We start from the raw sequence: 27,894 nt of genomic DNA on the forward strand, positions 1-27,894 counted from the left end.
GAGCTCTGGGTTTCTCTACATCTTGAAAGGCTTCCAACACATCAGCAGGCTCTGCAAATCGTAGTAGTTTCGCTTGATTTTAAAGTTGTACATTTTGCATGCCATCTATCAAGTACTGCACTAGTTCGTGAACACTCATAGCGATGTTTTGTGCAGGGTAAGCTTGTCAAAATAGTAGATAGCAAACTTCTCGCCGAAATGCCACTTGCGGTTTTCAAACTTGCGTCGCATTTCCAAGACGTTATCCTTGGTTCCGAAAAAAATTTTTAGTTGTGCCAGAATTAGGTCAATACTTCCAGCCAACAGTGATGGGCGAGATAACAGCCAAAAATTAGCCTTGCCCTTCAAGCGTGAGCAAATTAATGGACGCATGACGTCATCACTAACTTTGAACACATCACAAACGTTTTTAACCACCATCAACCATTCGTTTATGTTGCCATCTCCGTTGTATTCTGGGAGTAGCTCTTTGACGGTTTTTAAGTTCATCTCTGGCTTAAGTTCATCTCATCATTCTCGAAACGTAAATTGTGCATCGCCTGTTCCATTCCCGCAGCGTTGCCACCTGGATTACGTTGAACGCCGAAGGTTGAATCGCCATTGGTTGAACGCCATCACGATCAACTGTCTCGACAATTTAAGTTTCGCTGCCGAACACGTCGTCATCTTCTTCTTCGCTTTGTTCTTCGTTGTTGTTGTTGGCTGCATTGGCGTCAGTCATCCCAGCACCAATTTCGCCTGTAGACTCCACCTTTTCGTAGTACAACTCCGGATCAATTTCAGACGGTAGTTCAGCATTTAGTTGAGCAATTAGTGCGGCTTTGTTTCATTTTGTCGCTTTTTTGATTTACACTAATTTCAGTTCTCCGAGATTACTGCGTGAAGCCATTTTAATAAATTTCTACAAAGTGTTTGCAGAACATTAGTTAGTCTGAAAGGCATTCGTGTAAATTGATATAAAGGACGGTTGGATATAGTTATTGCGGTTTTTGGTTTCGATTTTTCGTCCAGGCATATCTGCAGTGTACTGGAGATAAGCGACTTAGTAAACCTCAATAAGAGGAGTAGGATAAGCATCCTGTACTGTAACAGAATTAAGCTTTCTAGAATCTAAGCAAATTCTCACTTTGCCTGGTTTTACGACAAGGACTGCCGGAGAAGACCATGAGGACGCGGGCGCTTCTCTAGTACTCCCAGTCTAATGATGCAGTATAAGGCATAACTGAAGCTCTTTGGCTGGAGATAGGTTGTAATATCCTTGATTAATTGCTTTTGATTCACCGGTGTCAATATGATCTTCAATAAGGGTTGTTTTTCCTAAACCACTTTTTTCAGACGATGGAAAGAATTCGATAGCAGCTTGTAATCGGTTTCGACCGGTTGCATTAAGCAAGACTGTGTCACTTAAAGCATTGGAGTCAGAAATTTTGGAAATAGTCGTTGGACTGGATATTCGAAGACCAAATAGTTTAAAAAAAATCCATTCCGCAGATTATATCTTGTTTAATACTGGGTACATTTAAAAATTCTACATCCTGAGATAAGGAGTTATAGTTAATCGGAACGACAATGGTAGCGGTGACGTTTTGATTTTGACCGTCGGCTGTACGAACATAACATTTTAACCTCCTTAACCCTGGATGATCTGTAGAAATAAGCTTAGCCAATTTACCACTTACTACGCATTTGTATGCTCCACTATCAAGCAAGGCCAAGAAGGTTTTGCTAAGTAATTCCAAAGCGATGTAAGGACGGTTGTCCTTGTCCTCTCTAACAATAGAGAATACGACATATTTCTTTATTTTTCCCTGCTGTTTCCAAAATGAACAAATTCGATTAGCCGATCGAGATTTGTTGTTGGAATTAATTCGTAGTATAATTATTTCCGCTCTGCGCCGATAATAGTTACGTACTCTTTCATGGTAGGGGATAATTTCAAAGTTTCGTGAGGGCTCTGTAGTGTTTTTAATTAACAGACAGTAGGGCTTGTCTAATTCTGGGTTATATGTTGTCGAGTCAGGTTGAGAGTTACTCAAATTAGAAGATGGAAGGTGATTAGTACCTGCTATTGATGCTGAGTTTGAAACAGGATATCCACTAGTCAGAATTGATGGACATCCTCTTACGAGTTTTCCGAGATTACATTTCAAGCAACTAGGCTTATAAGTGTCATGACGACCACAACAACAGCAAAATATGCGTCTGGCTTTGAGGGAATCATGATATCTGTGTCCGGTTTCCGCACAGTTCCAACATTCATAACGTTCAGCATTGCGCATCGCATTTATTTCTACTTCGTTCATACTTTGATAATTCTCTTCTTCCCTGGACTCTTCAACCTGCACTAGTTTATTTACAAATCGCCAGTTTGGAGGAGGGCGGTCTGCGATCTACCTGCCATGCTAATGAGAAATCTTTCGTGCTTGTGGCACTCTGCTCTTAAGGAGGCAATGTTTCGGGTCAAGACATGTAATAATACTAGTTAAAATTCAGGTTTAAGGTTCTTTTTAACATTGGTTGCAATCGTTTGGATAGCATCTAGAAAATCGTCGAAATTTTCTCCACTCTTCTGATTCCCATGTCGAAAAGAGTCTTTAATGCCTTCGACAGTGTGCTGTTCTCTATACCGTTCACGGAGACTTGTACACAGGTGAAACCAAATCGGTTCGCTTGAAGTTCTCTCAAGCGCCAGTTAAATCGTAGACCTGGTCCACAAAATAGTACGTTGGCAAATTGGTATAGCTAATTCCAGTTTGCGCTTAGGCATTGTATAGTCAAACTATTTATCCTATAGATGAAGTCTTCAACAGGTGTGTCATTTGCCATGCCAGTAAATTTCACATTCCAATTAGAAATAACGCTTGAAACTTTTTCAGGACGATATACGGCTTGTGTCAAAGGATCACCATAAGGCAATCGTATACTAGAGCCTTGGTTACTATCAACTCTGCTTGCATTGGATCGATTTAAGTTACCACGATTTTCTACAGGGATATTATTTCGCGGATTTTGGGAATTATTAGCCAACTGAATGTTTCGCATCGTATTACTGATCTTATACGCTATTGCTGCAACCATGCTAACTCGAAAGGTTTCTAAGGAGTCTGTGATTAACTGCTGTACTCGAGTTTCGGACATGCTAGAACGTTCAGTTGATCTATATGTTGTGTTTTGGCTTCTCAAGCTAAAGTGTGCTCTCTGATTCGTTGAGTTCTGATTGGAATTCGCTCTAGTGTTTGGACTAGTTCGGTTGACGGCATTAGTAGCTTGATTGGCAGAAGCACCCCGAACTTCCCTATTACTATCATTAGTAGACCTATTCGGTTGAGCAGCAGGAAAGGTTATCAGTTGTACCAGGGTACAAGCACTTCGGCAAAGCGAACAAGTTTCATTAGTTCCTAACCAAAGTACCACGCATGTTCTGTGAAATTTATGTCTACAAGGGGTTTCTGCAAGTTCAGTATCTATTACCATAGTATCATTGCAAATAATACAAAGAGAACGTTCATCCCCACTATCGGTGACAGCAACCTCGTCTCGATTAGGCTGAACTGACATGTTGTAGTATTATAATAATTTCTCAAATATTGTAAATTTAAAACTCTGATTTAAAATTGGGACTACCTTTAGTTACCGTGTATCAAATGAATATTAATATAAAATTATGGTTTCTGTTGGCCAAAAGACCTTTAATATTAGGAAAGAAAGCGCACTACTGCTGAGTGTCTTTCCAAAAACTATTCAGCTAAACAAATCTCAAAACAGTAATGACTTAATGTTTGATCTCTAAGAATACAATCATGAGTACTTGATAGAAATTTCCTACAAAGTTAATCTTTAATGTTTTTCTTGGGTGTATCAAATCTTATTAATAAAAGAATAATGTTGCTTGGTGCGAACTCGAGCTTTTCCCAAATCTCACATTCCGAAGAAATTAATTTATTGTTGATAGGGGAATTAGGATTGAGCGATAACATAATCTTGGTTCAGGACATGCAAGAACGTGCGGTGTCTGAATTCCCGCGAATCACCTTAAGGCTCAAATTAAGAAACTATAAAAAATATGGATTTTACTTCAGAATATTGGTTTTGGTAGCGACACGAAAAATTAACTGTGTTATCTTCTCAAGATACGGTATTTGTGATTTCCGATTACCCGACGTTGGGCGCCAAAGAATATGTAACGAACACGGCAATGTGTGCGGCTATCTGGCAGCGTACTCTCTGGGAGTGGGGTTTTGCGACCTAGAGAACCGCGACATCACATAAACTTAAATAGTAGACAGAGTAGGGAACTATTGACTAACTAAACCAAAGCCCAAATAATTTAATTTTATACTAAGTGTGAGGAATTGCATTTTATTCCTCTTCAAAACCCACCCAACCTTGAATAAGCTCGCTTTGCGTATGTGGCTAATGCTCTTATTAATAATGCACGGTTACTTCAGGTGTCCCAATTCGAAAAAATTTACTTCATTTTATACTTTATTATCAAATACGGATATGATTTATGATTTTCTTAACGTTACCTTGCCCATGGAAAATTAACCGTATAATGGGTACAAATGACTTCATTTATGTTCTTCATTCAAAAATTTTCGTTTACAATTATGTTTAAAAAAAAAATTAAGGTAATCTTTAACAAAATAGTACGGGTGTCGAAACTTGAATCTATTGTTATTCTATAATTATATTTCTTGGCTCAGATTGATGTTAACAGACGGTTAACAGATAAATGGTTACCATCGTTAATTACTTCTACAAGCTGGGTTTCTCTACATCTTGAAAGGCTTCCAACACATCAGCAGGCTCTGCAAATCGTAGTAGTTTCGCTTGATTTTAAAGTTGTACATTTTGCATGCCATCTATCAAGTACTGCACTAGTTCGTGAACACTCATAGCGATGTTTTGTGCAGGGTAAGCTTGTCAAAATAGTAGATAGCAAACTTCTCGCCGAACTGCCACTAGCTGTTTTCAAACTTGCGTCGCATTTCCAAGACATTATCCTTGGTTCCGAACAATATTTTTAGTTGTGCCAGAATTACGTCAATACTTCCAGCCAACAGTGATGGGCGAGATAAGAGCCAAAAATTAACCTTGCCCTTTAAGCGTGAGCAAATTAATGGACGCATGACGTCATCACTAACTTTGAACACATCACGAACGATTTTTACCACCATCTCTGGCTTGGAAAGGCGGTCAACATTCTCGAAACGTAAAATGCAATTCCTCACACTTAGTATAAAATTAAATTATTTGGGCTTTGGTTTAGTTAGTCAATAGTTCCCTACTCTGTCTACTATTTAAGTTTATGTGATGTCGCGGTTCTCTAGGTCGCAAAACCCCACTCCCATTTTCCCTGATCACAGCCGACCCTGTAGGCAGAGTACGCTGCCAGATAGCCGCACACATTGCCGTGTTCGTTACATATTCTTTGGCGCCCAACGTCGGGTAATCGGAAATCACAAATACCGTATCTTGAGAAGATAACACAGTTAATTTTTCGTGTCGCTACCAAAAGCAATATTCTGAAGTAAAATCCATATTTTTTATAGTTTCTTAATTTGAGCCTTAAGGTGATTCGCGGGAATTCAGACACCGCACGTTCTTGCATGTCCTGAACCAAGATTATGTTATCGCTCAATCCTAATTCCCCTATCAACAATAAATTAATTTCTTCGGAATGTGAGATTTGGGAAAAGCTCGAATTCGCACCAAGCAACATTATTCTTTTATTAATAAGATTTGATACACCCAAGAAAAACATTAAAGATTAACTTTGTAGGAAATTTCTATCAAGTACTCATGATTGCATTCTTAGAGATCAAACATTAAGTCATTACTGTTTTGAGATTTGTTTAGCTGAATAGTTTTTGGAAAGACACTCAGCAGTAGTGCGCTTTCTTTCCTAATATTAAAGGTCTTTTGGCCAACAGAAACCATAATTTTATATTAATATTCATTTGATACACGGTAACTAAAGGTAGTCCCAATTTTAAATCAGAGTTTTAAATTTACAATATTTGAGAAATTATTATAATACTACAACATGTCAGTTCAGCCTAATCGAGACGAGGTTGCTGTCACCGATAGTGGGGATGAACGTTCTCTTTGTATTATTTGCAATGATACTATGGTAATAGATACTGAACTTGCAGAAACCCCTTGTAGACATAAATTTCACAGAACATGCGTGGTACTTTGGTTAGGAACTAATGAAACTTGTTCGCTTTGCCGAAGTGCTTGTACCCTGGTACAACTGATAGCCTTTCCTGCTGCTCAACCGAATAGGTCTACTAATGATAGTAATAGGGAAGTTCGAGGTGCTTCTGCCAATCAAGCTACTAATGCCGTCAACCGAACTAGTCCAAACACCAGAGCGAATTCCAATCAGAACTCAACGAATCAGAGAGCACACTTTAGCTTGAGAAGCCAAAACACAACATATAGATCAACTGAACGTTCTAGCATGTCCGAAACTCGAGTACAGCAGTTAATCACAGACTCCTTAGAAACCTTTCGAGTTAGCATGGTTGCAGCAATAGCGTATAAGATCAGTAATACGATGCGAAACATTCAGTTGGCTAATAATTCCCAAAATCCGCGAAATAATATCCCTGTAGAAAATCGTGGTAACTTAAATCGATCCAATGCAAGCAGAGTTGATAGTAACCAAGGCTCTAGTATACGATTGCCTTATGGTGATCCTTTGACACAAGCCGTATATCGTCCTGAAAAAGTTTCAAGCGTTATTTCTAATTGGAATGTGAAATTTACTGGCATGGCAAATGACACACCTGTTGAAGACTTCATCTATAGGATAAATAGTTTGACTATACAATTCCTAAGCGCAAACTGGAATTAGCTATACCAATTTGCCAACGTACTATTTTGTGGACCAGGTCTACGATTTTACTGGCGCTTGAGAGAACTTCAAGCGAACCGATTTGGTTTCACCTGTGTACAAGTCTCCGTGAACGGTATAGAGAACAGCACACTGTCGAAGGCATTAAAGACTCTTTTCGACATGGGAATCAGAAGAGTGGAGAAAATTTCGACGATTTTCTAGATGCTATCCAAACGATTGCAACCAATGTTAAAAAGAACCTTAAACCTGAATTTTAACTAGTATTATTACATGTCTTGACCCGAAACATTGCCTCCTTAAGAGCAGAGTGCCACAAGCACGAAAGATTTCTCATTAGCATGGCAGGTAGATCGCAGACCGCCCTCCTCCAAACTGGCGATTTGTAAATAAACTAGTGCAGGTTGAAGAGTCCAGGGAAGAAGAGAATTATCAAAGTATGAACGAAGTAGAAATAAATGCGATGCGCAATGCTGAACGTTATGAATGTTGGAACTGTGCGGAAACCGGACACAGATATCATGATTGCCTCAAAGCCAGACGCATATTTTGCTGTTGTTGTGGTCGTCATGACACTTATAAGCCTAGTTGCTTGAAATGTAATCTCGGAAAACTCGTAAGAGGATGTCCATCAATTCTGACTAGTGGATATCCTGTTTCAAACTCAGCATCAATAGTAGGTACTAATCACCTTCCATCTTCTAATTTGAGTAACTCTCAACCTGACTCGACAACATATAACCCAGAATTAGACAAGCCCTACTGTCTGTTAATTAAAAACACTACAGAGCCCTCACGAAACTTTGAAATTATCCCCTACCATGAAAGAGTACGTAACTATTATCGGCGCAGAGCGGAAATAATTATACTACGAATTAATTCCAACAACAAATCTCGATCGGCTAATCGAATTTGTTCATTTTGGAAACAGCAGGGAAAAATAAAGAAATATGTCGTATTCTCTATTGTTAGAGAGGACAAGGACAACCGTCCTTACATCGCTTTGGAATTACTTAGCAAAACCTTCTTGGCCTTGCTTGATAGTGAAGCTAACAAATACGTAGTAAGTGGTAAATTGGCTAAGCTTAGTTCTACAGATCATCCAGGGTTAAGGAGGTTAAAATGTTATGTTCGTACAGCCGACGGTCAAAATCAAAACGTCACCGCTACCATTGTCGTTCCGATTAACTATAACTCCTTATCTCAGGATGTAGAATTTTTAAATGTACCCAGTATTAAACAAGATATAATCTGCGGAATGGATTTTTTTTAAACTATTTGGTCTTCGAATATCCAGTCCAACGACTATTTCCAAAATTTCTGACTCCAATGCTTTAAGTGACACAGTCTTGCTTAATGCAACCGGTCGAAACCGATTACAAGCTGCTATCGAATTCTTTCCATCGTCTGAAAAAAGTGGTTTAGGAAAAACAACCCTTATTGAAGATCATATTGACACCGGTGAATCAAAAGCAATTAATCAAGGATATTACAACCTATCTCCAGCCAAAGAGCTTCAGTTATGCCTTATACTGCATCATTAGACTGGGAGTACTAGAGAAGCGCCCGCGTCCTCATGGTCTTCTCCGGCAGTCCTTGTCGTAAAACCAGGCAAAGTGAGAATTTACTTAGATTCTAGAAAGCTTAATTCTGTTACAGTACAGGATGCTTATCCTACTCCTCTTATTGAGGTTTACTAAGTCGCTTATCTCCAGTACACTGCAGATATGCCTGGACGAAAAATCGAAACCAAAAACCGCAATAACTATATCCAACCGTCCTTTATATCAATTTACACGAATGCCTTTCAGACTAACTAATGCTCTGCAAACACTTTGTAGAAATTTATTAAAATGGCTTCACGCAGTAATCTCGGAGAACTGAAATTAGTGTAAATCAAAAAAGCGACAAAATGAAACAAAGCCGCACTAATTGCTCAACTAAATGCTGAACTACCGTCTGAAATTGATCCGGAGTTGTACTACGAAAAGGTGGAGTCTACAGGCGAAATTGGTGCTGGGATGACTGACGCCAATGCAGCCAACAACAACAACGAAGAACAAAGCGAAGAAGAAGATGACGACGTGTTCGGCAACGAAACTTAAATTGTCGAGACAGTTGATCGTGATGGCGTTCAACCAATGGCGATTCAACCTTCGGCGTTCAACGTAATCCAGGTGGCAACGCTGCGGGAATGGAACAGGCGATGCACAATTTACGTTTCGAGAATGATGAGATGAACTTAAGCCAGAGATGAACTTAAAAACCGTCAAAGAGCTACTCCCAGAATACAACGGAGATGGCAACATAAACGAATGGTTGATGGTGGTTAAAAACGTTTGTGATGTGTTCAAAGTTAGTGATGACGTCATGCGTCCATTAATTTGCTCACGCTTGAAGGGCAAGGCTAATTTTTGGCTGTTATCTCGCCCATCACTGTTGGCTGGAAGTATTGACCTAATTCTGGCACAACTAAAAATTTTTTTCGGAACCAAGGATAACGTCTTGGAAATGCGACGCAAGTTTGAAAACCGCAAGTGGCATTTCGGCGAGAAGTTTGCTATCTACTATTTTGACAAGCTTACCCTGCACAAAACATCGCTATGAGTGTTCACGAACTAGTGCAGTACTTGATAGATGGCATGCAAAATGTACAACTTTAAAATCAAGCGAAACTACTACGATTTGCAGAGCCTGCTGATGTGTTGGAAGCCTTTCAAGATGTAGAGAAACCCAGAGCTCCGGTACAACAAAATAGGATGCAAGGAACGTCTTCATCAAACGCTGCGACCTCGGAACAGAGGGTCAAATGCTTTAACTGCCATAGTCTTGGTCATCTGGCTAAGGACTGCCGCAAGCCAGTAGGGGCTGAAGGAGCTTGCTATGCCTGTGGAGAAGTAAAGAAGAAAACAAGTTGAATAATACCTTTTTCGGAATAAACGAAAGTAAACTTAATGTAATAGGTAAAACAGTTTGCTTAATTAAGAGTTCAAATAAAAACGTATTAATTGAATTGCTGGTTGTAACTGATGAATCTGTAAGCTACTCAATGGTAGTAGGACGCGATTTTTAAAATTTAAGTAATTTTAAGCTTGTAGAAGTAATTAACGATGGTTACCATTTATCTGTTAACCGTCTGTTAACATCAATCTTAGCCAAGAAATATAATTATAGAATAACAATAGATTCAAGTTTTGACACCTGTACTATTTTGTTAAAGATTACCTTAATTTTTTTTTTAAACATAATTGTAAACGAAAATTTTTGAATGAAGAACATAAATGAAGTCATTTGTACGGTTAATTTTCCATGGGCAAGGTAACGTTAAGAAAATCATTAATCATATCCGTGTTTGATAATAAAGTATAAAATGAAGTACATTTTTTCGAATTGGGACACCTGAAGTAACCGTGCATTATTAATAAGAGCATTAGCCACATACGCAAAGCGAGCTTATTTAAGGTTGGGTGTGTTTTGAAGAGGAATAAAATGACATTCTTTGGCGCCCAACGTCGGGTGATCGGAAATCAGAAATACCGTATCTTGAGAAGATAACACAGTTAATTTTTCGTGTCGCTTCCAAAAGCAATATTCTGAAATAAAATCCAAATTTTTGTATAGTTTCTTAATTTGAGCCTTAAGGTGATTCAGCGGAATTCAGACATAGCACGTTCTTGCTTGTGCTGAACCTAGATTATGTTATCGCTCAATCCTAATTTCCCTATCAACAATAAATGAATTGCTTCGGAATGTGAGATTTGGGAAAAGCTCGAATTCGCACCAAGCAACATTATTCTTTTATTAATAAGATTTGATACACCCAAGAAAAGTCATTAGAGATTAACTTTGTAGGAAATTTCTATCAAGTACTCATGATTGTATTCTTAGAGATCAAACATTAAGTCATTACTGTTTTGAGATTTGTTTAGCTAATTAGTTTTTGGGAAGACACTCAGCAGTAGTGCGCTTTCTTTCCTAATATTAAAGGTCTTTTGCCCAAAAAAAACCCTAATTTTATATTAATATTCATTTAATGCGCGGTATTTAAAGGATAGTCCCAATTTTAAATCAAAGTTTTAATACTTACAATATTTGAGAAATTATTATAATACTACAACATGTCAGTTCAGCCTAATCGAGACGAGGTTGCAGTCACCGATAGTGGGGATGAACGTTCTCTTTATATTATTTGCAATGATACTGAACTTGCAGAAACCCCTTGTAGATATAAATTTCACAGAACATGCGTGGTACTTTGGTTAAGAACTAATGAAACTTGTCCGCATTGCTTAAGAGCTTGTACCCTGGTACAACTGATAACCTTTCCTGCTGCTCAACCAAATAGGTCTACTAATGATAGTAATAGGGAAGTTCGGGGTGCTTCTGCCAATCAAGATACTGGTGCCGTCAACCGAAATAGACCAAACACAAGAGCGAATTCCAATCAGAACTTAACGAATCAGAGAGCACACTCTAGCTTGAGAAGCCAAAACACAACACATAGATCAACTGAACGTTCTAGCATTTCCGAAACTCGAGTACAGCAGTTAATCACAGACTCCTTAGAAACCTTTCGAGTTAGCATGGTTGAGCAATAGCGTATTAGATCAGTAATACGATGCGAAACATTCAGTTGGCTAATAATTCCCAAAATCCGCGAAATAATATCCCTGTAGAAAATCCTGGTATATTAAATCGATCCAATGCAAGCAGAGTTGATAGTAACCAAGGCTCTAGTATACGATTGGCTTATGGTGATCCTTTGATACAAGCCGTATATCATCCTGACAAAGTTTCAAGCGTTATTTCTAATTGGAATGTTAAATTTACTGGCATGGCAAATGACATACCTGTTGAAGACTTCATCTATAGGATAAATAGTTTGACTATACAATGCCTAAACGCAAACTGGTATTAGCTATACCAATTTGCCAACATACTATTTTCTGGACCAGGTCTGTTAAAAAGAACCTTAAACCTTAATTACGACTAGTATTATTACATGTCTTGACCCCAAACATTGCCTCCTTAGGAGCAGAGTGCCACAAGCACGAACGATTTCTCATTAGCATGGCAGGTAGATCGGCAGACCGCCCTCCTCCAAACCGGCATTTGTAAATGAGCTAGTGCAGGTTGAAGAGTCAGGGAAGAAGAGAATTATCAAAGTATGAACGAAGTAGAAATAAATGCGATGCGCAACGCTGAGCGTTATAAATGCTGGAACTGTGCGGAAACCGGACACAGATATCATGATTGCCTCAAAGCCAGACGCATATTTTGCTATTGTTGTGGTCGTCATGACACTTATAAGCCTAGTTGCTTGAAATGTAATCCCCTGTCGGAAAACTCGTAAGAGGATGTCCATCAATTCTGACTAGTGGATATCCTGTTTCAAACTCAGCATTAATAGTAGGTACTAATCACCTTCCATCTTCTAATTTGAGTAACTCTCAACCTGACTCGACAACATAAAGCCCAGAATTAGACAAACCCAACTGTATGTTAATTAAAAACACTACAGAGCCCTCACGAAAATTTTAAATTATCCCCTACCATGAAAGAGTATGTAACTATTATCGGCGCAGAGCGGAAATATTTACACTATCGTGTGTTCATGTGTTCATGTGTGTTCAAATGTGTTCATTTTGGAAACAGCAGCGAAAAATAAAGAAATATGTAGTATTCTCTATTGTTAGAGAGGACAAGGACAACCGTCCTTACATCGCTTTGGAATTACTTAACAAAACCTTCTTGGCCTTGCTTGATAGTGGAGCTAACAAATGCGTAGTAAGTGGTAAATTGGCTAAGCTTATTTCTACAGATCATCCAGGGTTAAGGAGGTTAAAATGTTATGTTGGTACAGCCGACGGTCAAAATCAAAACTACACCGCTACCATTGTCGTTCCGATTAACTATAACTCCTTATCTCAGGATGTAGAATTTTAATTAGTACCCAGTATTAAACAAGATATAATCTGCGGAATGGATTTTTTGAAACTATTTGGTCTTCGAATATCCAGTCCAACGACTATTTCCGAAATTTCTGACTCCAATGCTTTAAGTGACACAGTCTTGCTTAATGCAACCGATCGAAACCGATTACAAGCTGCTATCGAATTCTTTCCATCGTCTGAAAAAAGTGGTTTAGGAAAAACAACCCTTATTGAACATCATATTGACACCGGAGCGGCAAAAGCAATTAAACAAAGATATTACAACCTATCTCCAGCCAAAGAGCTTCAGTTATGCCTTATATAGCATCATTGGGAGTACTAGAAGAAGCGCCCGCGTCCTCATGGTCTTCTCCGGCAGTCCTTGTCCTAAAACCAGGCAAAGTGAGAATTTGTTTAGATTCTAGGAAATTAATTCTGCTACAGTACAGGATGCTTATCCTACTCCTCTTATTGAAGGTTTAGTAAGTTGCTTATCTCCAGTACACTGCAGATATGTCTGGACGAAAAATCGAAACCAAAAACCGCAATAACTATATCCAACCGTCCTTTATATCAATTTACACGAATGCCTTTCAGACTAACTAATGCTCTGCAAACACTTTGTAGAAGTTTGCTATCTACTATTTTGACAAGCTTACTATGCACAAAACATCGCTATGAGTGTTCACGAACTAGTGCAGTACTTGATAGATGGCAAACAAAATGTACAACTTAAAAATCAAGCGAAACTAATGTGTTTTGCAGTGCCTGCTGATGTGTTGGAAGCCTTTCAAGATGTGGAGAAACTCAGAGCTCCGGTACAACAAAATAGGATGCAAGGAACGTCTTCATCAAAGGCTGCGACCTCGGAACAGAGGGTCAAATGCTTTAACTGCCCTAGTCTTGGTCATCTGGCTAAGGACTGCCGCAAGCCAGTATGGGCTGATGGAGCTTGCTATGCCTGTGGAGAAGTTCGACACGTGGCTGGAAAGTGTTCATTGTACAAGAAGAGAGAACATAGCAACGAATATGTAAGACATTTTAAAGTCCATAGATTCGGGAAGTCCCGTTTCATTTCTAAAGAAGTCCGTAGTTCCCTTAGCGTAATCATTGAAGAGAACAAGTTAAATAATACCTTTTTCGGATTAAACGAAAGTTAACTTAATGTAATAGGAAAAACAGTTTGCTTAATTAAAAGTTAAAATAAAAACGTATTAATTGAATTGCTGGTTGTAACTGATGAATCTGTAAGCTACTCAATGGTAGTAGGACGCGATTTTTAAAATTAAAGTAATTTTAAGCTTGTAGAAGTAATTAACGATGGTAACCATTTATCTGTTAACCGTCTGTTAACATCAATCTAAGCCATGAAGTATAATTATAGAATAACAATAGATTCAAGTTTCGACACCCGTACTATTTTGTTAAAGATTACCTTCATTTTTTTCTTTAAACTTAATTGTAAACGTAAATTTTTGAATGAAGAACATAAATGAAGTCATTTGTACCCATTATACGGTTAATTTTTTCATGGGCAAGGTAACGTTAAGAAAATCATAAGCAGCCGCTATGGGGAACTTATCTTTAATTAAATTTGGGTCCGTGTTTGATAATAAAGTACAAAATGAAGTAAATTTTTTGCGAATTGGGACACCTGAAGTAACTGTGCATTATTAATAAGAGCATTAGTGACATACGCAAAGCGAGCTTATTTAAGGTTGGGTGTGTTTTGAAGAGGAATAAAATGACATCTGCAATTCCTCACACTTAGTATAAAATTAAATTATTTGGGCTTTGGTTTAGTTAGTCAATAGTTCCCTACTCTGTCTACTATTTAAGTTTATGTGATGTCGCGGCTCTCTAGGTCGCAAAACCCCACTCCCATTTTCCCTGATCACAGCCGACCCTGTAGGCAGAGTACGCTGCCAGATAGCCGCACACATTGCCGTGTTCGTTACATATTCTATGGCGCCCAACGTCGGGTGATCGGAAATCACAAATACCGTATCTTGAGAAGATAACACAGTTAATTTTTCGTGTCGCTACCAAAACCAATATTCTGAAGTAAAATCCAAATTTTTTATAGTTTCTTAATTTGAGCCTTAAGGTGATTCGCGGGAATTCAGACACCGCACGTTCTTGCATGTGCTGAACCTAGATTATGTTATCGCTCAATCCTAATTCCCCTATCAACAATAAATTAATTTCTTCGGAATGTGAGATTTGGGAAAAGCTCGAATTCGCACCAAGCAACATTATTCTTTTATTAATAAGAATTGATACACCCAAGAAAAGTAATTAAAGATTAACTTTGTAGGAAATTTCTATCAAGTATTGTATTGTATTCTTAGAGATCAAACATTAAGTCATTACTGTTTTGAGATTTGTTTAGCTGAATAGTTTTTGGAAAGACACTCAGCAGTAGTGCGCTTTCTTTCCTAATATTAAAGGTCTTTTGGCCAACAGAAACCATAATTTTATATTAATATTCATTTGATAACGGTAACTAAAGGTAGTCCCAATTTTAAATCAGAGTTTTAAATTTACAATATTTGAGAAATTATTGTAATACTACAACATGTCAGTTCAGCCTAATCGAGACGAGGTTGCAGTCACCGATAGTGGGGATGAACGTTCTCTTTGTATTATTTGCAATGATACTATGGTAATAGATACTGAACTTGCAGAAACCCCTTGTAGATATAAATTTCACAGAACATGCGTGGTGCTTTGGTTAAGAACTAATGAAACTTGTCCGCTTTGCCGAAGTGCTTGTACCCTGGTACAACTGATAACCTTTCCTGCTGCTCAACCGAATAGGTCTACTAATGATAGTAATAGGGAAGTTCGAGGTGCTTCTGCCAATCAAGCTACTGGTGCCGTCAACCGAACTAGACCAAACACCAGAGCGAATTCCAATCAGAACTCAACGAATCAGAGATCACACTCTAGCTTGAGAAGCCAAAACACAACATATAGATCAACGGAAAGTTCTAGCATAACAGATAAATGGTTACCATCGTTAATTACTTCTACAAGCTGGGTTTCTCTACATCTTGAAAGGCTTCCAACACATCAGCAGGCTCTGCAAATCGTAGTAGTTTCGCTTGATTTTAAAGTTGTACATTTTGCATGCCATCTATCAAGTACTGCACTAGTTCGTGAACACTCATAGCGATGTTTTGTGCAGGGTAAGCTTGTCAAAATAGTAGATAGCAAACTTCTCGCCGAACTGCCACTAGCTGTTTTCAAACTTGCGTCGCATTTCCAAGACATTATCCTTGGTTCCGAACAATATTTTTAGTTGTGCCAGAATTAGGTCAATACTTCCAGCCAACAGTGATGGGCGAGATAAGAGCCAAAAATTAACCTTGCCCTTTAAGCGTGAGCAAATTAATGGACGCATAACGTCATCACTAACTTTGAACACATCACGAACGATTTTTACCACCATCTCTGGCTTGGAAAGGCGGTCAACATTCTCGAAACGTAAATTTTGCATCGCCTATTCCATTCCCGCAGCGTTGCCACCTGGATTACGTTGAACGCCGAAGGTTGAATCGCCATTGGTTGAACGCCATCACGATCAACTGTCTCGACAATTTAAGTTTCGTTGCCGAACACGTCGTCATCTTCTTCTTCGCTTTGTTCTTCGTTGTTGTTGTTGGCTGCATTGGCGTCAGTCATCCCAGCACCAATTTCGCCTGTAGACTCCACCTTTTCGTAGTACAACTCCGGATCAATTTAAGACGGTAGTTCAGCATTTAGTTGAGCAATTAGTGCGGCTTTGTTTCATTTTGTCGCTTTTTTGATTTACACTAATTTCAGTTCTCCGAGATTACTGCGTGAAGCCATTTTAATAAATTTCTACAAAGTGTTTGCAGAGCATTAGTTAGTCTGAAAGGCATTCGTGTAAATTGATATAAAGGACGGTTGGATATAGTTATTGCGGTTTTTGGTTTCGATTTTTCGTCCAGACATATCTGCAGTGTACTGGAGATAAGCGACTTAGTAAACCTCAATAAGAGGAGTAGGATAAGCATCCTGTACTGTAACAGAATTGAGCTTTCTAGAATCTAAGCAAATTCTCACTTTGCCTGGTTTTACGACAAGGACTGCCGGAGAAGACCATGAGGACGCGGGCGCTTCTCTAGTACTCCCAGTCTAATGATGCAGTATAAGGCATAACTGAAGCTCTTTGGCTGGAGATAGGTTGTAATATCTTTGTTTAATTGCTTTTGATTCACCGGTGTCAATATGATCTTCAATAAGGGTTGTTTTTCCTAAACCACTTTTTTCAGACGATGGAAAGAATTCGATAGCAGCTTGTAATCGGTTTCGACCGGTTGCATTAAGCAAGACTGTGTCACTTAAAGCATTGGAGTCAGAAATTTCGGAAATAGTCGTTTGACTAGATATTCGAAGACCAAATAGTTTCAAAAAATCCATTCCGCAGATTATATCTTGTTTAATACTGGGTACTAATTAAAATTCTACATCCTGAGATAAGGAGTTATAGTTAATCGGAACGACAATGGTAGCGGTGTAGTTTTGATTTTGACCGTCGGCTGTACCAACATAACATTTTAACCTCCTTAACCCTGGATGATCTGTAGAAATAAGCTTAGCCAATTTACCACTTACTACGCATTTGTTAGCTCCACTATCAAGCAAGGCCAAGAAGGTTTTGTTAAGTAATTCCAAAGCGATGTAAGGACGGTTGTCCTTGTCCTCTCTAACAATAGAGAATACGACATATTTCTTTATTTTTCGCTGCTGTTTCCAAAATGAACACATTTGAACACACATGAACACATGAACACACGATAGTGTAAATATTTCCGCTCTGCGCCGATAATAGTTACGTACTCTTTCATGGTAGGGGATAATTTCAAAGTTTCGTGAGGGCTCTGTATTGTTTTTAATTAACATACAGTTGGGTTTGTCTAATTCTGGGCTATATGTTGTCGAGCCAGGTTGAGAGTTACTCAAATTAGAAGATGGAAGGTGATTAGTACGTATTATTGATGCTGAGTTTGAAACAGGATATCCACTAGTCAGAATTGATGGACATCCTCTTACGAGTTTTCCGAGATTACATTTCAAGCAACTAGGCTTATAAGTGTCATGACGACCACAACAACCGCAAAATATGCGTCTGGCTTTGAGGCAATCATGATATCTGTGTCCGGTTTCCGCACAGTTCCAACATTCATAACGTTCAGCATTGCGCATCGCATTTATTTCTACTTCGTTCATACTTTGATAATTCTCTTCTTCCCTGGACTCTTCAACCTGCACTAGTTTATTTACAAATCGCCAGTTTGGAGGAGGGCGGTCTGCGATCTACCTGCCATGCTAATGAGAAATCTTTCGTGCTTGTGGCACTCTGCTCTTTAGGAGGCAATGTTTCGGGTCAAGACATGTAATAATACTAGTTAAAATTCAGGTTTAAGGTTCTTTTTAACATTGGTTGCAATCGTTTGGATAGCATCTAGAAAATCGTCGAAATTTTCTCCACTCTTCTGCTTCCCATGTCGAAAAGAGTCTTTAATGCCTTCGACAGTGTGCTGTTCTCTATACCGTTCACGGAGACTTGTACACAGGTGAAACCAAATCGGTTCACTTGAAGTTCTCTCAAGCGCCAGTAAAATCGTAGACCTGGTCTACAAAATAGTACGTTGGCAAATTGGTATAGCTAATTCCAGTTTGCGCTTAGGCATTGTATAGTCAAACTATTTATCCTATAGATGAAGTCTTCAACAGGTATGTCATTTGCCATGCCAGTAAATTTCACATTCCAATTAGAAATAACGCTTGAAACTTTTTCAGGACGATATACGGCTTGTGTCAAAGGATCACCATAAGGCAATCGTATACTAGAGCCTTGGTTACTATCAACTCTGCTTGCATTGGATCGATTTAAGTTACCACGATTTTCTACAGGGATATTATTTCGCGGATTTTGGGAATTATTAGCCAACTGAATGTTTCGCATCGTATTACTGATCTTATACGCTATTGCTGCAACCATGCTAACTCGAAAGGTTTCTAAGGAGTCTGTGATTAACTGCTGTACTCGAGTTTCGGACATGCTAGAACGTTCAGTTGATCTATGTGTTGTGTTTTGGCTTCCAAGCTAGAGTGTGCTCTCTGATTCGTTAAGTTCTGATTGGAATTCGCTCTTGTGTTTGGTCTAGTTCGGTTGACGGCACCAGTAGCTTGATTGGCAGAAGCACCTCGAACTTCCCTATTACTATCATTAGTAGACCTATTCGGTTGAGCAGCAGGAAAGGTTATCAGTTGTACCAGGGTACAAGCACTTCGGCAAAGCGAACAAGTTTCATTAGTTCCTAACCAAAGTACCACGCATGTTCTGTGAAATTTATGTCTACAAGGGGTTTCTGCAAGTTCAGTATCTATTACCATAGTATCATTGCAAATAATACAAAGAGAACGTTCATCCCCACTATCGGTGACAGCAACCTCGTCTCGATTAGGCTGAACTGACATGTTGTAGTATTATAATAATTTCTCAAATATTGTATATTTAAAACTCTGATTTAAAATTGGGACTACCTTTAGTTACCGTGTATCAAATGAATATTAATATAAAATTATGGTTTCTGTTGGCCAAAAGACCTTTAATATTAGGAAAGAAAGCGCACTACTGCTGAGTGTCTTTCCAAAAACTATTCAGCTAAACAAATCTCAAAACAGTAATGACTTAATGTTTGATCTCTAAGAATACAATCATGAGTACTTGATAGAAATTTCCTACAAAGTTACTCTTTAATGATTTTTCTTGGGTGTATCAAATCTTATTAATAAAAGAATAATGTTACTTGGTGCGAATTCGAGCTTTTTCCAAATCTCACATTCCGAAGCAATTAATTTATTGTTGATAGAGGAATTAGGATTGAGCGATAACATAATCTAGGTTCAGGACATGCAAGAACGTGCGGTGTCTGAATTCCCGCGAATCACCTTAAGGCTCAAATTAAGAAACTATAAAAAATTTGGATTTTACTTCAGAATATTGGTTTTGGTAGCGACACGAAAAATTAACTGTGTTATCTTCTCAAGATACGGTATTTGTGATTTCCGATCACCCGACGTTGGGCGCCATAGAATATGTAACGAACACGGCAATGTGTGCGGCTATCTGGCAGCGTACTCTGCCTACAGGGTCGGCTGTGATCAGGGAAAATGGGAGTGGGGTTTTGCGACCTAGAGAACCGCGACATCACATAAACTTAAATAGTAGACAGAGTAGGGTACTATTGACTAACTAAACCAAAGCCCAAATAATTTAATTTTATACTAAGTGTGAGGAATTGCAGATGTCATTTTATTCCTCTTCAAAACCCACCCAACCTTGAATAAGCTCGCTTTGCGTATGTGGCTAATGCTCTTATTAATAATGCACGGTTACTTCAGGTGTCCCAATTCGAAAAAATGTACTTCATTTTATACTTTATTATCAAACACGGATATGATTTATGATTTTCTTAACGTTACCTTGCCCATGGAAAATTAACCGTATAATGGGTACAAATGACTTCATTTATGTTCTTCATTCAAAAATTTTCGTTTACAATTATGTTTAAAAAAAAAATTAAGGTAATCTTTAACAAAATAGTACGGGTGTCAAAACTTGAATCTATTGTTATTCTATAATTATATTTCTTGGCTAAGATTGATGTTAACAGACGGTTAACAGATAAATGGTAACCATCGTTAATTACTTCTACAAGCTTAAAATTACTTAAATTTTAAAAATCGCGTCCTACTACCATTGAGTAGCTTACAGATTCATCAGTTACAACCAGCAATTCAATTAATACGTTTTTATTTGAACTCTTAATTAAGCAAACTGTTTTTCCTATTACATTAAGTTTACTTTCGTTTATTCCGAAAAAGGTATTATTCAACTTGTTCTCTTCTTTACTTCTCCACAGGCATAGCAAGCTCCTTCAGCCCCTACTGGCTTGCGGCAGTCCTTAACCAGATGACCAATACTGTGGCAGTTAAAGCATTTGACCCTCTGTTCCGAGGTCGCAGCGTTTGATGAAGACGTTCCTTGCATCCTATTTTGTTGTACCGGAGCTCTGGGTTTCTCTACATCTTAAAAAGCTTCCAACACATCAGCAGGCACTGCAAAACGTAGTAGTTTCGCTTGATTTTTAAGTTGTACATTTTGTATGCCATCTATCAAGTATTGCACTAGTTCGTGAACACTCATAGCGATGTTTTGTGCAGGGTAAGCTTGTCAAAATAGTAGATAGCAAACTTCTCGCCGAACTGCCACTTGCGGTTTTCAAACTTGCGTTGCATTTCCAAGACGTTATCCTTGGTTCCGAAACAAATTTTTAGTTGTGCCAGAATTAGGTCAATACTTCCAGCCAACAGTGATGGGCGAGATAACAGCCAAAAATTAGCCTTGCCCTTCAAGCGTGAGCAAATTAATGGACGCATGACGTCATCACTAACTTTGAACACATCACAAACGTTTTTAACCACCATCAACCATTCGTTTATGTTGCCATCTCCGTTGTATTCTGGGAGTAGCTCTTTGACGGTTTTTAAGTTCATCTCTGGCTTGAAAGGGCGGTCAACATTCTCGAAACGTAAATTGTGCATCGCCTGTTCCATTCCCGCAGCGTTGCCACCTGGATTACGTTGAACGCCGAAGGTTGAATCGCCATTGGTTGAACGCCATCACGATCAACTGTCTCGACAATTTAAGTTTCGTTGCCGAACACGTCGTCATCTTCTTCTTCGTTTTGTTCTTCGTTGTTGTTGTTGGCTGCATTGGCGTCAGTCATCCCAGCACCAATTTCGCCTGTAGACTCCACCTTTTCGTAGTACAACTCCGGATCAATTTCAGACGGTAGTTCAGCATTTAGTTGAGCAATTAGTGCGGCTTTGTTTCATTTTGTCGCTTTTTTTATTTACACTAATTTCAGTTCTCCGAGATTACTGCGTGAAGCCATTTTAATAAATTTCTACAAAGTGTTTGCAGAGCATTAGTTAGTCTGAAAGGCATTCGTGTAAATTGATATAAAGGACGGTTGGATATAGTTATTGCGGTTTTTGGTTTCGATTTTTCGTCCAGGCATATCTGCAGTGTACTGGAGATAAGCGACTTAGTAAACCTCAATAAGAGGAGTAGGATAAGCATCCTGTACTGTAACAGAATTGAGCTTTCTAGAATCTAAGCAAATTCTCACTTTGCCTGGTTTTACGACAAGGACTGCCGGAGAAGACCATGAGGACGCGGGCGCTTCTCTAGTACTCCCAGTCTAATGATGCAGTATAAGGCATAACTGAAGCTCTTTGGCTGGAGATAGGTTGTAATATCTTTGTTTAATTGCTTTTGATTCACCGGTGTCAATATGATCTTCAATAAGGGTTGTTTTTCCTAAACCACTTTTTTCAGACGATGGAAAGAATTCGATAGCAGCTTGTAATCGGTTTCGACCGGTTGCATTAAGCAAGACTGTGTCACTTAAAGCATTGGAGTCAGAAATTTTGGAAATAGTCGTTGGACTGGATATTCGAAGACCAAATAGTTTAAAAAAAATCCATTCCGCAGATTATATCTTGTTTAATACTGGGTACTTTTAAAAATTCTACATCCTGAGATAAGGAGTTATAGTTAATCGGAACGACAATGGTAGCGGTGACGTTTTGATTTTGACCGTCGGCTGTACGAACATAACATTTTAACCTCCTTAACCCTGGATGATCTGTAGAAATAAGCTTAGCCAATTTACCACTTACTACGCATTTGTATGCTCCACTATCAAGCAAGGCCAAGAAGGTTTTGCTAAGTAATTCCAAAGCGATGTAAGGACGGTTGTCCTTGTCCTCTCTAACAATAGAGAATACGACATATTTCTTTATTTTTCGCTGCTGTTTCCAAAATGAACAAATTCGATTAGCCGATCGAGATTTGTTGTTGGAATTAATTCGTAGTGTAATTATTTCCGCTCTGCGCCGATAATAGTTACGTACTCTTTCATGGTAGGGGATAATTTCAAAGTTTCGTGAGGGCTCTGTAGTGTTTTTAATTAACATACAGTTGGGCTTGTCTAATTCTGGGTTATATGTTGTCGAGTCAGGTTGAGAGTTACTCAAATTAGAAGATGGAAGGTGATTAGTACCTACTATTGATGCTGAGTTTGAAACAGGATATCCACTAGTCAGAATTGATGGACATCCTCTTACGAGTTTTCCGAGATTACATTTCAAGCAACTAGGCTTATAAGTGTCATGACGACCACAACAACCGCAAAATATGCGTCTGGCTTTGAGGCAATCATGATATCTGTGTCCGGTTTCCGCACAGTTCCAACATTCATAACGTTCAGCATTGCGCATCGCATTTATTTCTACTTCGTTCATACTTTGATAATTCTCTTCTTCCCTGGACTCTTCAACCTGCACTAGTTTATATTCAAATCGCCAGTTTGGAGGAGGGCGGTCTGCGATCTACCTGCCATGCTAATGAGAAATCTTTCGTGCTTGTGGCACTCTGCTCTTAAGGAGGCAATGTTTCGGGTCAAGACATGTAATAATACTAGTTAAAATTCAGGTTTAAGGTTCTTTTTAACATTGGTTGCAATCGTTTGGATAGCATCTAGAAAATCGTCGAAATTTTCTTCACTCTTCTGCTTCCCATGTCGAAAAGAGTCTTTAATGCCTTCGTCAGTGTGCTGTTCTCTATACCGTTCACGGAGAATTGTACACAGGTGAAACCAAATCGGTTCACTTGAAGTTCTCTCAAGCGCCAGTAAAATCGTAGACCTGGTCCACAAAATAGTACGTTGGCAAATTGGTATAGCTAATTCCAGTTTGCGCTTAGGCATTGTATAGTCAAACTATTTATCCTATAGATGAAGTCTTCAACAGGTGTGTCATTTGCCATGCCAGTAAATTTCACATTCCAATTAGAAATAACGCTTGAAACTTTTTCAGGACGATATACGGCTTGTGTCAAAGGATCACCATAAGGCAATCGTATACTAGAGCCTTGGTTACTATCAACTCTGCTTGCATTGGATCGATTTAAGTTACCACGATTTTCTACAGGGATATTATTTCGCGGATTTTGGGAATTATTAGCCAACTGAATGTTTCGCATCGTATTACTGATCTTATACGCTATTGCTGCAACCATGCTAACTCGAAAGGTTTCTAAGGAGTCTGTGATTAACTGCTGTACTCGAGTTTCGGACATGCTAGAACGTTCAGTTGATCTATATGTTGTGTTTTGGCTTCTCAAGCTAAAGTGTGCTCTCTGATTCGTTGAGTTCTGATTGGAATTCGCTCTGGTGTTTGGACTAGTTCGGTTGACGGCATTAGTAGCTTGATTGGCAGAAGCACCTCGAACTTCCCTATTACTATCATTAGTAGACCTATTCGGTTGAGCAGCAGGAAAGGTTATCAGTTGTACCAGGGTACAAGCACTTCGGCAAAGCGAACAAGTTTCATTAGTTCCTAACCAAAGTACCACGCATGTTCTGTGAAATTTATGTCTACAAGGGGTTTCTGCAAGTTCAGTATCTATTACCATAGTATCATTGCAAATAATACAAAGAGAACGTTCATCCCCACTATCGGTGACAGCAACCTCGTCTCGAATAGGCTGAACTGACATGTTGTAGTATTATAATAATTTCTCAAATATTGTAAATTTAAAACTCTGATTTAAAATTGGGACTACCTTTAGTTACCGTGTATCAAATGAATATTAATATAAAATTATGGTTTCTGTTGGCCAAAAGACCTTTAATATTAGGAAAGAAAGCGCACTACAGCTGAGTGTCTATCCAAAAACTATTCAGCTAAACAAATCTCAAAACAGTAATGACTTAATGTTTGATCTCTAAGAATACAATCATGAGTACTTGATAGAAATTTCCTACAAAGTTAATCTTTAATGATTTTTCTTGGGTGTATCAAATCTTATTAATAAAAGAATAATGTTGCTTGGTGCGAATTCGAGCTTTTCCCAAATCTCACATTCCGAAGCAATTCATTTATTGTTGATAGGGGAATTAGGATTGAGCGATAACATAATCTAGGTTCAGGACATGCAAGAACGTGCGGTGTCTGAATTCCCGCGAATCACCTTAAGGCTCAAATTAAGAAACTATAAAAAATTTGGATTTTACTTCAGAATATTGGTTTTGGTAGCGACACGAAAAATTAACTGTGTTATCTTCTCAAGATACGGTATTTGTGATTTCCGATCACCCGACGTTGGGCGCCAAAGAATATGTAACGAACACGGCAATGTGTGCGGCTATCTGGCAGCGTACTCTGCCTACAGTGTCGGCTGTGATCAGGGAAAATGGGAGTGGGGTTTTGCGACCTAGAGAACCGCGACATCACATAAACTTAAATAGTAGACAGAGTAGGGAACTATTGACTAACTAAACCAAAGCCCAAATAATTTAATTTTATACTTAGTGTGAGGAATTGCAGATGTCATTTTATTCCTCTTCAAAACCCACCCAACCTTGAATAAGCTCGCTTTGCGTATGTGGCTAATGCTCTTATTAATAATGCACGGTTATTAATAATGCAGGTGTCCCAATTCGAAAAAATTTACTTCATTTTATACTTTATTATCAAACACGGATATGATTTATGATTTTCTTAACGTTACCTTGCCCATGGAAAATTAACCGTATAATGCGTACAAATGACTTCATTTATGTTCTTCACTCAAAAATTTTCGTTTACAATTATGTTTAAAAAAAAATTAAGGTAATCTTTAACAAAATAGTACGGGTGTCGAAACTTGAATCTATTGTTATTCTATAATTATATTTCTTGGCTCAGATTGATGTTAACAGACGGTTAACAGATAAATGGTTACCATCGTTAATTACTTCTACAAGCTTAAAATTACTTAAATTTTAAAAATCGCGTCCTACTACCATTGAGTAGCTTACAGATTCATCAGTTACAACCAGCAATTCAATTAATACGTTTTTATTTGAACTCTTAATTAAGCAAACTGTTTTTCCTATTACATTAAGTTTACTTTCTTTTATTCCGAAAAAGGTATTATTCAACTTGTTCTCTTCTTTACTTCTCCACAGGCATAGCAAGCTCCTTCAGCCCCTACTGGCTTGCGGCAGTCCTTAGCCAGATGACCAAGACTATGGCAATTAAAGTATTTGTCCCTCTGTTCTGAGGTCGCAGCGTTTGATGAAGACGTTCCTTGCATCCTATTTTGTTGTACCGGAGCTCTGGGTTTCTCTACATCTTGAAAGGCTTCCAACACATCAGCAGGCTCTGCAAATCGTAGTAGTTTCGCTTGATTTTAAAGTTGTACATGCCATCTATCAAGTACTGCACTAGTTCGTGAACACTCATAGCGATGTTTTGTGCAGGGTAAGCTTGTCAAAATAGTAGATGGCAAACTTCTCGCCGAACTGCCACTAGCTGTTTTCAAACTTGCGTCGCATTTCCAAGACGTTATCCTTGGTTCCGAAAAAAATTTGTAGTTGTGCCAGAATTAGGTCAATACTTCCAGCCAACAGTGATGGGCGAGATAACAGCCAAAAATTAACCTTGCCCTTTAAGCGTGAGCAAATTAATGGACGCATGACGTCATCACTAACTTTGAACACATCACGAACGATTATTACCACCATCTCTGGCTTGGAAAGGCGGTCAACATTCTCGAAACGTAAATTTTGCATCGCCTATTCCATTCCCGCAGCGTTGCCACCTGGATTACGTTGAACGCCGAAGGTTGAATCGCCATTGGTTGAACGCCATCACGATCAACTGTCTCGACAATTTAAGTTTCGTTGCCGAACACGTCGTCATCTTCTTCTTCGCTTTGTTCTTCGTTGTTGTTGTTGGCTACATTGGCGTCAGTCATCCCAGCACCAATTTCGCCTGTAGACTCCACCTTTTCGTAGTACAACTCCGGATCAATTTCAGACCGTAGTTCAGCATTTAGTTGAGCAATTAGTGCGGCTTTGTTTCATTTTGTCGCTTTTTTGATTTACACTAATTTCAGTTCTCCGAGATTACTGCGTGAAGCCATTTTAATAAATTTCTACAAAGTGTTTGCAGAGCATTAGTTAGTCTGAAAGGCATTCGTGTAAATTGATATAAAGGACGGTTGGATATAGTTATTGCGGTTTTTGGTTTCGATTTTTCGTCCAGACATATCTGCAGTGTACTGGAGATAAGCGACTTAGTAAACCTCAATAAGAGGAGTAGGATAAGCATCCTGTACTGTAACAGAATTAAGCTTTCTAGAATCTAAGCAAATTCTCACTTTGCCTGGTTTTACGACAAGGACTGCCGGAGAAGACCATGAGGACGCGGGCGCTTCTTTAGTACTCCCAGTCTAATGATGCAGTATAAGGCATAACTGAAGCTCTTTGGCTGGAGATAGGTTGTAATATCTTTGTTTAATTGCTTTTGATTCACCGGTGTCAATATGATCTTCAATAAGGGTTGTTTTTCCTAAACCACTTTTTTCAGACGATGGAAAGAATTCGATAGCAGCTTGTAATCGGTTTCGACCGGTTGCATTAAGCAAGACTGTGTCACTTAAAGCATTGGAGTCAGAAATTTTGGAAATAGTCGTTGGACTGTATATTCGAAGACCAAATAGTTTAAAAAAAATCCATTCCGCAGATTATATCTTGTTTAATACTGGGTACTTTTAAAAATTCTACATCCTGAGATAAGGAGTTATAGTTAATCGGAACGACAATGGTAGCGGTGACGTTTTGATTTTGACCGTCGGCTGTACGAACATAAGATTTTAACCTCCTTAACCCTGGATGATCTGTAGAAATAAGCTTAGCCAATTTACCACTTACTACGCATTTGTATGCTCCACTATCAAGCAAGGCCAAGAAGGTTTTGCTAAGTAATTCCAAAGCGATGTAAGGACGGTTGTCCTTGTCCTCTCTAACAATAGAGAATACGACATATTTCTTTATTTTTCGCTGCTGTTTCCAAAATGAACAAATTCGATTAGCCGATCGAGATTTGTTGTTGGAATTAATTCGTAGTATAATTATTTCCGCTCTGCGCCGATAATAGTTA

General features: G+C 38.6%; 2 protein-coding genes across 3 annotated transcripts in view; both read right to left on the reverse strand.

Annotated features, from left to right (window-relative positions):
* Positions 1-16,368, reverse strand: part of LOC127011713 (uncharacterized) — a 77,975-nt gene extending 61,607 nt beyond the window's left edge. The window contains exon 1 of the mRNA XM_050889750.1: positions 16,330-16,368. The gene's annotated coding sequence lies outside the window, so the exon portion shown is untranslated. The remainder of the gene's footprint in view (positions 1-16,329) is intronic.
* Positions 1-27,894, reverse strand: part of LOC127011715 (uncharacterized) — a 143,297-nt gene that overhangs the window by 25,544 nt on the left and 89,859 nt on the right. The gene's annotated exons all lie outside the window — the stretch shown is intronic.

Source organism: Drosophila biarmipes, unplaced genomic scaffold, assembly GCF_025231255.1.
Source record: "Drosophila biarmipes strain raj3 unplaced genomic scaffold, RU_DBia_V1.1 ptg000005l, whole genome shotgun sequence".
NCBI classification, from domain to species: Eukaryota; Metazoa; Arthropoda; class Insecta; order Diptera; family Drosophilidae; genus Drosophila; species Drosophila biarmipes.